Source organism: Canis lupus, chromosome 22 (genome assembly GCF_048164855.1).
Source record: "Canis lupus baileyi chromosome 22, mCanLup2.hap1, whole genome shotgun sequence".
NCBI classification, from domain to species: Eukaryota; Metazoa; Chordata; class Mammalia; order Carnivora; family Canidae; genus Canis; species Canis lupus.
In genome coordinates, this window is record NC_132859.1 from 31463870 (window position 1) to 31476582 (window position 12713).

Here is a 12713-nt window from a genome sequence, read left to right on the forward strand (position 1 = left end):
CTTAAGAGGCAATTTATGACTCCAAAGTATTAGAAAACAGTAAAGCTAATTTTATTTTCATATTGTCCTGAAAAGGGAGGAGATGGACATGGTCAATATTAATTATAAGCATTTATCTGATATGTTATGCATTGTTGACTTAGAAATTAAAATTCCTATATCTGATTTTTCTAATTTTAATTTTGGCTTTCTTTTGATTCACTGCCAGAGATGGTCAACAAGTCACGGGCTCTTTAGCTTGCTGACTTTTACCTTCAAGGCACTATCTCAAGGCTGCAATATAGCTGCTGTAGCTCCAATAATCATTTTCTCACTTCAGACAGGAAGAAAGGAGATAAAAGAAGACAATGCCAGTTGAGAAGATCCTTTTTGCTAGGAAACTAAAGACTTTCCCAAAAAGTCTCCAGCTGAATTCTCTTTACATCTCATTGGCCAAAATAGTCTTATAGCTCCCTTTGCTGCTTTTCAAACTTAACTTTGAAGACGGGTAGGGGAAAAGGGATTTCAGATTGGCTACCTAATTAGCTAGCCAATACCATCCTCAAATAAATGGAAAATTATAACATAAACCCAACAATTTAGAAGATTTATTATAGAAATGAGAAAACATATGGAAAGTGAGATATCTGTCTTTAAATTTAAAAGGCTGCCACGTGGAAGAAATCTCAAATGTTACATGAAGCTCCGTGAAGCAGAAACAATAGGTGGAAGTCAGACATCACAGTTGCTGGCTCAACAAGCAAGAATTTTCTAATGATTAGAACTGTTTGAAAGGAAATAGGATGCTTATAAAGTAGTGAGTACCCTATTACTCAAAATTGGGTATTTCTCAAAAATATATTGGAGAAAATTCCTGCAATTGATCTCTTCCAAGTGCAAGATTGTATGTTCAAATTGGCTACAATTAAAGTACATTATGGATAATAATTACTTGATGTATGTATACTCTGTCTTTGACACTGTATTAAGTGCTTTACATGCGTTATCTCATTTTCTGCCACAAAAACCCCATGAGACAAGCACTATCATTACTCCCATGTGAAGATACTAAGATATGAGTATTATACTTTGCTCAAGGTCAATGAATCTCAGGTGTGAGCCCAAGTAGTTAGATTTCTATTCTAACAACAATCTCCTGGATTTAAAGTAATCCCACAATTTTCAAAATTTAAGAAAAATACAAATTCTTTGGTTAGCTGTAAGTGCAGATTTGTACTTCATTCACTTCTAGCTACCTAGAGTAATAAAGCCAAGTTTGAATACTCCATTCTGACATGCCAACTTTCCCATCTTCATTTTCATAGCTCCATTCGGATCACTGTTCTTCCAGGACCCAGTTCAAACAATTACATCATCTGTCCTGGTGGGTTAATTCGACCTCTCCTTAACATTTTTCTCTTGGAAAACTGTTCCATGGGAATGACTGTCCCTCACTGTTTCTGTGTACCTACTTTGAAGTAAAAAGCCTGCATGCTGAAATCATTTTTAGAGAAGAATGCATCTTTCTTCCCAACTTCTGGACTAACCTTGGAATAGGTTGACTATCTATTCTCTCTCCCAGTTTTCAATTGCCCAAAATGGTTGAAACAAGGTAGATATTGACTGAAAAATTATTAAATGAAGGAATGAATTCATAGATATTAATCAACAGAGCTTTTTGAACCCATATACAGCCTCACCTATATAAATCTTCTAATCATTTTTTCTTAACTGTGCACTATCCTAGAAATAATAGAAGACCATTCCACACACATTGGTAAAAATAAAACTATTTGTTTTCTTACAATAGGGCTAATTGTGCACTATCACTGGAGAATGATTCTACATCAAGAACTACCATACTGAGACCATGTAAGCAAAACAGATAATGTAAAGATGCATACCTAAAAATTGAGGCCAGCCTGAATGCTGAACCCAATCTTCCAAAAATATGTGCAAGAACATTAGAGGAACTCCATGTTTGGAAACGAAGAACTAAGCACAGGTTTACTAATGTCTAAATAAAGGCTAAAGGTCAAAATGAAGAAATGGCAAACAGATCCCCTAAGTTTAATAAGAGATCAGCAAGAATAAAAGACTGGCAGTCTCAAAATATAAAAGAGTTCAACCAAATGCTTCATGACAAGATAGAATGGCAACAGCAACCCAGCCACCTCTCTTGAATTTAACAGTATTTGATACTAATGATGTCCCTCTTCTAACACCGTTACTGTTGGCATCCCCATTAGGCCCATATATTTCACTATTAAATTTGAATATTCCTGAAAATAAATGTGCTGAAAGAGAAATATATTCTTGCATGAGGAAGCTTATCATCATGATTTACAGCAACGATTTAGATGTCAAACTCATGTCCTTAAAATAGGTACGGTAAAAATTATGGATACTGTTATTTAGAAATGAATTACCAACATGAATTCAGAAAAATATAGTTGTTGGATCATTCTGCTTTTTGGCCTCAGACAGAAACAGAAAATGAACTGAATTTGTAGGTTATTTCTGCAAGATCACAATAAAATGCATGTGAAAACTAAATTTACCAACTGATGATGTGGTGTAAAAGTCAATGTTTAAATGCCAACCAAAATCAAGTTCCCTAGACTTTTAAGCCAGAATCATGTGTTCTCTATTTTCTGCGTGCAATGCCAACAAAGTAGGTGAAGCACTTCAAGGACACCCAAAATCCTGAAAATGTTCAGATTGACAGCTGAAAAATTATGGCAAATCCATCATTTTGATGTACAGCAATCAGAAATAAGGTATTTCACATAGAATTAAAAACTGCTATCAGTTATGCAAAAAAAGACAGGCTATAACTAGGAATTTCAAGCACAGAAACAACAATGTATGTTCATAAAAGTGGAAAGGTCTGCAGATGAACCCATCTCTACAGTGACATCCTCGACCTTAGAATTTTAAAGCAGAAGTGAACTTCCAATACAACCTCAACTTTCAGGAATTAAAATGAAACTAGTTAACCAAAGAAGCCAGGTGTATTATTTAAGGTTAGCCATCTGATTGATGACAAAGCTAGAATGAGATACAGTCCATGTTGCCTATGTTTCTGCTACACGTTAGGAGATGTTTTTTCCCACCAGTCACAGAATGGGGATGGGAGGCAGATAGGAGAAAGGTGAATTAATTTCCCTTCAGCACCATCATTCTAAACCACAAACATACACTAGGGCTTTACTAGCAGAAAGAGGAACATAAAAAAGTAAAAGGTATAATACCTCTCCTCAGGAAGCTAATATTTTAATTAGGGAATTAATGATTCCATGGAGGAGAAATATTGCTTTCTTCTAGATTAGAACACTACAGTCTTTGACAATATAGAACACCCTAAGGGAGTGGCAGAGGGAGAGAGAGACAGGGAGAAGAGAGGGAGAGGGAGAAGCAGGCTTCCCACTGAGCAGGAAGCCCCTGCAGGGCTCCATCCCAGGACTCTGGGATCATGACCTGAGCCGAAGGCAGACACTTAACCAACTGTGCCACCCAGGTGCCCCAGAAACAGAAGTTTCTTATGAAGTTCTTCCTATGTCCCTTCCCAGAAGTTTTGAGTGTAACTTTTTGACATAGTTATATATAGATATATAACTATAGTATACAGTTAGGTTTTATATATTTCAGACTTTATGTTAACATTTATATACATATGATCAGTATATTTGCCCGATTTTATATTTTCAATATTCAACCATGTTTGCAGGTATCCCATAACTCATTTATTTCCCTGTTGTATATAATTATGTTGTGTGAATATGACACAATGTATTGAACAGGCCTTTAAGTAGCCCCTGATTATTTCATTGTTTTACTTCTTTTAATTTTACTTTTACAAACAATAGTCACTATTTTATAGTTACAGTGTTGCACATATACAGGAATATCTTTTGGGAGTGTGCAAGGTAACACCACAATGTTTTCCTAAATGGTTATACCCATATACTCCCAGAATCAGTGAATTAGCATTCTTATTTCTCAGTATCCTTTGGGTCTTTGCAGCATCTGAGTTTTTAAATTTTGCCTATCTGGTTAGTGTGAATTGTATCACGGTGTGCTTTTATTATTTTTTTATTTTTATTTTTTAAGATTTTATTTGTTATTTTTGCATGAGAAACAGAGAGAGAGAGAGAGGCAGAGACACAGGCCGAGGGAGAAGCAGGCTCCATACAGGGAACCTGACATGGGACTCGATCCCGGGTCTCCAGGATCAGGCGCTGGGCTGAAGGCGGTGCTAAACCGCTGAGCCACCCAGGCTGTGCATACGGTATGCTTTTAATTTGCATTTCCCAGTTTACTGATATTGAGCATCTTTTTATATGCTTATTAGCCATTCAGGCTTTCTCATCTGTGAAATGCAAGTTCATGCCTTTTGCCCATTTTTCTGTTTGGTTGTTTTTCATTTTTTTATTGATTTGTAACAATGTTATTCTCAAAATTAATGATTCATCAACTATATGTGCTGTAAATATCTTCTTCCAGATTATAACTTGCATTTACAGTTTTCTACATTGTCTTCTGATAAATGGAATGTTGAATTTTAATATATTTATCATCTTTTCACTTATGGTTAGTGATTTTTGCGTCTTGTTTATGAAATCATTCCCAACAATGAAGTCATGAAAAAAGTGATCCATTCCTTCAGATCCTAATTTAATTCTACTCCTTATTAAGCCCTGCCAAATGCAGTAGCCCTCCAAATAACCTCCGTGACTTCACCAATCCCTGTTCCTAAATCTCTATTCCAAATTTGTAGCCATCTGCACATCTCACATGGTATAACCCTATGGTGGAACCCTTCCTACCTTGGTGGTCCTAGGTCTTTTGTCCTGTCAGATTCATGCCTTCCCTTCCCTCCTTGATCTGTATGCTAGTGAATGAGAGTTGACTCCTTAGGAGCATTCCCCCAGGCTTCTGCTGTTTGTCCACCAGGAAACACTAGCTAGAGAGTGGAGGACTCTTTTTCCCCCCTAACCACTTGTCCTAATGACTTGGCAGGTCTGGCAATAGCTGCATTCCCTGACAAGTCAGGCTCACATGGATCTGGCTTCCACCAGTAATCTAGGTCCTGGGATCCAGCAACATCACTGCCTTCCTTTGTTCCTCCAACCTAGGGGACTCATGGCTTCCTGCTATGTTAAGTATCTCGATCACCTCAATATCCCTTGTTAGGCTTTCTTACTTCTCCATTACCACTGGAGACTGAGTTCCTCCTGATAGAAATACCTGAAATGTATTGTTTTCTGAGTTTACACATTAAGTGATGCTGTCCTATAATTCAAATTTTAATCTTCTCATATTTTTATAAGACACTTCAGAATTCAGCTCTGTTTTCCTTCTCCAGCTTTATCCCCTGCTTCTTCTGCCCGTAAAGTTTGTGACAGAGGGGCACCTGGGTGGCTCAGATGGTTAAGCATCCAACTCTTGATTTTAGTGCAAGTCATGATCTCAGGGTTGTGAGATCGAACCCCAAGTCAGCTTCACACTGGCTGTGAAGTTTAAGATTCTCTCTCTCCTTCTCCCTTTGTCCCTCCCCTCCTATTCTCTCTCTCTAAAAAAACCCAAATTAATTAAAAACATAAGTTTGTGATATAGAAAAGCCAAACCTCATTTGTTTGTTTGTTTGTTTGTTTACAAATAATCTCCTTTGGCTTCTCCGCCTGAAAGATGCCTCAACCACCATCACCCCACCTTTTCTTAGAAAAACTATTTATTCTTCAAAACTCTGCTCACTCCATTGTAAATCCATCTCTACACTCCAATCAAACAGAATTAATCAATTCCTCTTCTGAAAGAACACATCAGTACTGCTGTTCTGAGCTATACAGGGAGGAGGGGGATTTACAGCCTAACAGTTGAGCACACTGATGCTTGATCCAGGTTTTTCTGGTTCAAATCCCAGCTCTTCTGCTAAGAGCTATACAGCCTTGGGCAAGTTACTTGACCTTCCTGAACTTCAGCTTCCTGTTTAGAAAATGCTGGAAATAATAGTACCTACCTCATGAATAGTTGTTGGCATTTAACAGGCTAATACATTTAAGCATTCAATAAATGGCTACCTATTTGTACATTATCTCATATTTTTGGTTTAAATGCCTCTGAACATTTTTTAGTGTATCCATGAGCTCTTTGAGGATAGGGATCACAGGCATTTGTTGTTCTTGCTCATTTGCTTAACAGCCCTTTAACTTAGTGCTTTGCCTTGTACTTCATGAATGTTCTACAAATATTTGTTAAATAGTGCAAGTCTGTTCCAACCCTTGGGCAGAGTAGGGCAGGGGAGGCTAGAGGGCAGGAACATTCTCCTCTTGCTTCACCTCCCGCTTGTCAGGATCCTTACAGATAGTTTACCTTTCTATTCTTACACATCCAATCTCTTAGTTCTCAAATACATTTAAATAGTAAAAAAAAAAAAAAAAAAAATCAAACAATATATCCATTTACCTTTCAGGAGTAATGTACAAGCAGGAGATTTGCGACATCTCTGAAATCTTCACTCTCCTAAAGATACAGAGGAAACCATTTACAAAATACATGCTAGTCTCAGAAACTAAGGGAGGATTTTTCCTTTTAAATGTTATCAACAGGGAGTGAGAAAGTCAGCAGGAGCTCATATCCCTGGTGATGCACCCGGTGCAAAGGGGAGAACCAAGCTGAGGCTTTTAAGACAAGAAAGTGATTCATTGGGCAGAGGTTATATAACAAAGGTTACCTCAAGAGCAAGGTACTTCAAGAGCAGGCCAGATGACCAGTCTCTAGAAGTCATTACTCAGAACTAGATCTGCTGAATAGGAAAACTCTCAGCACAATAACCCAGATTGTATAAATACTTTTTAAGTCCCTCTTAAAATTGAGCATACTAATAACCAGAAATTCTTAGATCCACAAAGTTAAGGATGACCTCTCCTATTAATAAAAAATGTATAGTCTTAAAATAGTTCGAATATAATTCCTAAAGAATTTGAGGCAACAATTACATCTAATAGATATATTTTTTATTGGCAAGACACCAAAGGCATTTTAGACTTAACAACATAGGGAAAGAAATTATCTGAATTAGAGTTAACATATTCAAGTTTTGCTAGTTCTAAAAATGCCCAACAGGAGTCTCAGCTCTTTAGTTACCCTGTGGAGTACTGGGGCAGCTTCTTTCTTCCAACATTTTGTATGTCAAGTACAGCAAGTGCCAAAACAAATCATTAAGTTATCTTGCTATGAGCAAAAAAATCCTAGTGTTGTACTACTATAAATCTTGCTAAAAGTTAGGAGATTAAATATGAAAAGAACTCATATTCCTTCACTTAAAGTTTTTGCATAGTATATACTTATAGAATTGACGTTGATAAAATTCACTGCAATTAAAAAGAAGAAAATGAAACAGCCACACCAGCATAGGACTTATATCAATATTACTGACCAGCGAGTTTCCCAGCACCAGTAAACTTCTATGGAAAATTAATTTCATGCTTGTCTGCTCTGGTAAAACCCCTTACTGAGTTGTTATAAAAAGAGAAAATTGAGATCAGCTGTGGGAATACCAAAAAGAGTTGATGCAGCTAAAAAGAATTGTCATGTTTACATATTTTATTGCTTTAAGGCCCAGAGCCACCTAGAAGCTTCAGTAAGGTTGCTTGTCTGCTGACATCAGAGCTCAAAAGTATTGACCACATTGGTTCTCACAAAAATTCTGGGAAGATGCATGTACACCCAGAGTAAATGATAATAACAGTGATAATAATAAAAGATTAATCCATTTAAAGAATAGGTAGATAAAATTTTTATGTGAGAAACTAGCCAATCATTGGCAGATCTGCAGAATTTACTGTACAGACTCATACCTCTATTCTCTGATATTTCTGTTTGTTATAATTTGTTTCAAAAGACTAATTCCAGGGTACATTCATTTAGATTAGGAAGCTGCACAACTATTCAAAATCTGTAGGAAAAATTCTTAGCAGAAATTAAACACACTATTTTGTTTATCTTAGGAAGCAATTTGTTTCAAGGTGAAATTTCAAAATATTCACCTTCCAAATGGTTTCACATTTTTTGTTATCACGCATTTGAAAACAGCTTGGGCATGACATACCACACCTTCTGCTCTTCTAAATAAGACTGAGGAACAGATGGCTACTGACCTTTATCTCCAATCAAATTCTGCCTGCCTGCATACTATCTTATTTGTAAAATTAATCTTCTTACCTTCCAATATTTTTCAGATTGAAACGGTTGATTCAAGAGCCTATCGCTAATCAACATAATTATTAAAGGCTTGACATGCATACATATTCTTCCATGAATTCCTGTTTAGGAAATAAACTTTTTGGTGTTTTTAAGCATCAGAAAATCCCAGCTGGAGATACAAAACACTAGGTGTATTTGCAAAACTGGTGTGTCCACCCAAAAATGCTCTGGTACATTTATTTACCAAAGAGGCAAATCATTCAAATATCAATGTAGAAAAAACAATTTTCAGTGGTGCAGGTCAGAGAAAAACTTACCACCAGGAAAAAAAAAGAGTATTATCTTATTCTAAAATACTTAAACATTAACCAGAAAAGAAAGGCACTCCATACATGAAAACCCTTTGTGATTTATAATATTTCTTTAGCAATTAAGCATATATTTTATAAAGATGAAATTGATGTGCTTCAGAGGCAATATTTCTAAGAACTTGGAAGTTTATAACTGTATGCCCATGGACACACACAGACCTAAGGCAGAGTTAAAACAATGATAACTATATGCTTACTCAATAGGTTACAAATTCTTTAACACATGTTTTCTCATTTCATGTTCACATGTTAAGCGGTAGATGTTATAAATATTCTGGTAGGTAGTAATTTATAAAACAAATACATATTTTGAAAATTTGCAATAATCAGGCACCTAGCTGGCTCAATCATTAAGTGTCTGACTCCTGATTTGGCTCAGGTCATGATCTCAGGGTTCTGAGACAGAGCCCCACACTGGGCTCCCTGCTCAGTGTGGAGTCGGCTTGACATTCTCTTTCTCCTCCTACCACTCCCCCAGCTCATGCTCACTCTTTATAAGATAGTCTTTAAAAGATTTTTCAGTAATAACCTATATATTTCAGAAGGCAATTTTTTTACAACTGAATATCTTAAATTATCCATACTTTTACTTTGTGTTTGAAGATTCAAGTGTCATGTGGCATATGCAGAAGAAATACAAAATGATAGTATACTATTTGAAGAAAACTACTACCCAAGAATTGTATGGTTGTTTCAAGAATTGTATGGTTGTTTAATAAATTTTGTCAAATAAGTTTTGGGTTCAGAAAATTATTTTCCCCAAATTAACAGTGACTATTGTTATATAAGTGGCCACTGGGAAAGGATTTAAGTTTTTGCTCTCTTTTTATTAAAAAGAAAAGAAAGCATAAATCAGGCTAAAAGACAACTCCTTGAAAATAAAGTCACCATTTTGTTACCTATAAAATCTTTTTGCACACTTTTTTTTATGCTATTATCATTACCCTGATATTTTCTAAATGAAAAGAAAGTAAACTTTCATGGTGAATATTACTGCAGAAATTTAATCTCTTGCCAGTGTACCTGCAGACTCAAGTCAGTATGACAATTTACAAATAACACGAAGTGTTACTCATTATATGGAAGTCTGTTGGAAATTTTCATTTGATCCCAAAAGTAATTAAAATAATGTAGATGATAAGGTCAAAGTCCAGAATTCTATCTGCATGAGTATTTATGAGAATTGACTACAAATATTCAAATAGTCTTTGAAGAAAGAAATTATAATTGTTCACCTATCTTGGCTTATTAATAGCTTCAAGCAAAACTCAACAATTCAAGCAGCAATTATATATATATATATATATATATATATATATATATATATATGATGAGACTAGTATCTCCCTAAAGTATCACTGAGAAATTAGTATTAGGTCACCTTAAAATGAATATTAATATTAATATTAATATTAGTATTAAGTTAAGAATATTAATATTTTTATGGGTAACTTTTGTTTAATTGCATTTTTAAAAATCTAACAAAAAGGAATGAGTCTTAAGAAAGGACTCAATACATTTATTTAATATATGTTTAATGCCCTATAATGGAAAAAGCATGTAAATAATATACTCTAAATACTTTTTTTAATTTTAAGTTTTGTTAATTTAAGTAATCCCTACACCCGATGTGGGGCTCGATTTCACAACCCCAAGAGCAAGAGAGCATGCTCTTCTGACTGAACCAGCCTGGCACCTGCCTAAATATTTATTTTTATTTCAAAACTTTGTAAATGTAATTTATACTAAGCTATTTTAAAAGGGTATATTTTATAAATAATAATGAATATTACACTCATTTGTTGATAACCAAGGATTTTAAATGAAAGACATTATTGAGGGTGTATAAAGACCCTCAGAAGTCTTTAAAAACAGACGTAAAATTAATAAATTTTAGCCCTAGAGGTTGGAGACTTCTCAAGTTTCTCCCAAAATATATCTGAAGGTGTGACATGTACTCCAGCATATCTGAGGAACTAATCAGAAGGAGCCAAGGTGTTAATTCCAATTTCTTCTAAGTCACATGTTTTACTTTAAAATGTGATAATACATTTATCTCACTATTATTTTTCAGATAATGTGTCTTTTCCCAAACCTTTGAGTAAAACTATGTTCCAGAAGTTATGTATATGTTCATACCATGGATTTGTTTAAACCCTTATAGTCACAGGACTCTAAAGCCCTGGCATATGAGTATCCCTGTTTGGTCCAATCTCCATCTAGACCCATGAAGTTAAGCTAAAGTTGACTAAGTCCAAGAGCCACACAATGGTAATGCTCCAATGAGGACTCTATTTGTTTAATCCCAGTCTATTTCTTTCTCTTTTTTTACACATTTTGCCTCAACAGGTCAGTATTTGTGGCTATAATTCACAAACTATGATTTCTACTTCCAGCTTTACATGGAAACTTGTTTGTAACACAGCTTGATATTACATAAATCCAGGTATTATGTTAGTTAAAAGCCAATTCCATCAACATCCTCCCCATAAAGTACAAGATTATCAACAAAAAAACGTATGTAGAGAAATCATATGTATCCTAAACAGTAGTTTAGATCTTTGAAACCTCTGGAATGGTTTAAATCTAAGAAAGTAAATAGTGCGACAAGAAGAGAGAACATACAATAACTGGAAGGGGGAAATCTTTAATAATGAAAATACAAACCAATATATACTGAAAATATACTGAATTCCAGACATTTTGATATACACTTTAAACAGATTAATTTCCTTGGTTCACACTATAACCCTAAAGGACATTATTATTAACCTCATTTTTGCAAATGAGGAGAGTTGAGACTTTGAGGATGTAAAATAAAATATGTACAAGTAATTAGAAAGTGGTAGATACAGGATTTAAATTCAAGTCATCTGACTACAGAGAGCATACTCTTAATCATTATTTTCTAATCCTTGCAAAACAAAAACATTGCTAAAATGTGAAGACTATCCCATTATATATGACTGATTAGCTCACCAACTAAGGATTATTAGAAGTTCAGAAGCATTGTCACTGCCCATCACAAGGTGTTCAACATGGAAACTCAAATACTTGGGGGAGAGAAAAATTTAAATTAAAAAAAAAAAAAAGAAATGCAGACATAGGATAAGAGAAGTTAGATAGGGAGATTGAAGCAGTGGTAGGACTTGAAGTAGCAAAGATGGTGGGTAAAAAGAAAGCCACGAGTCTCAGAGAGACTGAGCATGGAGGGGAGATTAGAAGCAGCATTAGATCCTTCAGCAAGAAAAATCATGAATGAAAACTCAGAAAAAGATACCTATTTCTGCAGTAAAGTAAACCATGGTGGGCAGAATTGGGAAAGACTTGTAAATTGCTGGGAGGTAGGAAGAGGAGAGGGAGAAAGCAGAGAGCGTAACATTTACCTCCATTCAGTTAAAATCCAAGTCAGTAGGTATGACGCTCCTTAGCAACAAGAGCAATAGAAATGCTCAGAACTATGGTTCCAGAGCCTGCAAAGTGGAAGCTGTGAGTTTTATCTTGCCAGAAGGCACATCAGGAAAAGTATAGCAAACTGGTCCACACAAAATGCACAAGTGCATGATTTTTACATGAATTATTTTAATAACTTTATAATTAGGACTCTCCCATAAAAATTACAGTTTTTTCTTCATTTAAACTTGGCAACCCTGGGCCCCTGAGACAGAGTGAGACTTTTTAGTTTACTAGAGGAACATTATTCCTATGTCAACGCCAATGCCAGGGCGATCTTTTAAAATGCACAATTTTTGTCACCTTGAACCTGAAGTAGTTCAGAATCCCAACTCTAGCAAGTCTGTTATGGCCTGGCCCTTCAGACTTCTCTAGTGTAACCTCTGTCTATGTTTCCATATGCACCTCCACCAAAAGAAATTACAGACCTTTGAAAGCAGAACAGCTCTTGCTGCCCACTCACCCTTGCAACAGATGCCCCTTCTGTCTTGAGCACCTTTGCTCTACCCTCCTTCATATCCTTCAAGGTCAGGAAACATTTCCCTGAGGATTCCTTCCATTACCCTAGTTTTGTACTTTTCTATATCATGACACACATCTTATCTACAGTTATCACCTGCCTGGCAATTTTACAGACACCATACAAAGTCTTTTCTCCAGCCAAAATTGCTCATTTTTGTACTATGTATGTTCTAAATCCTT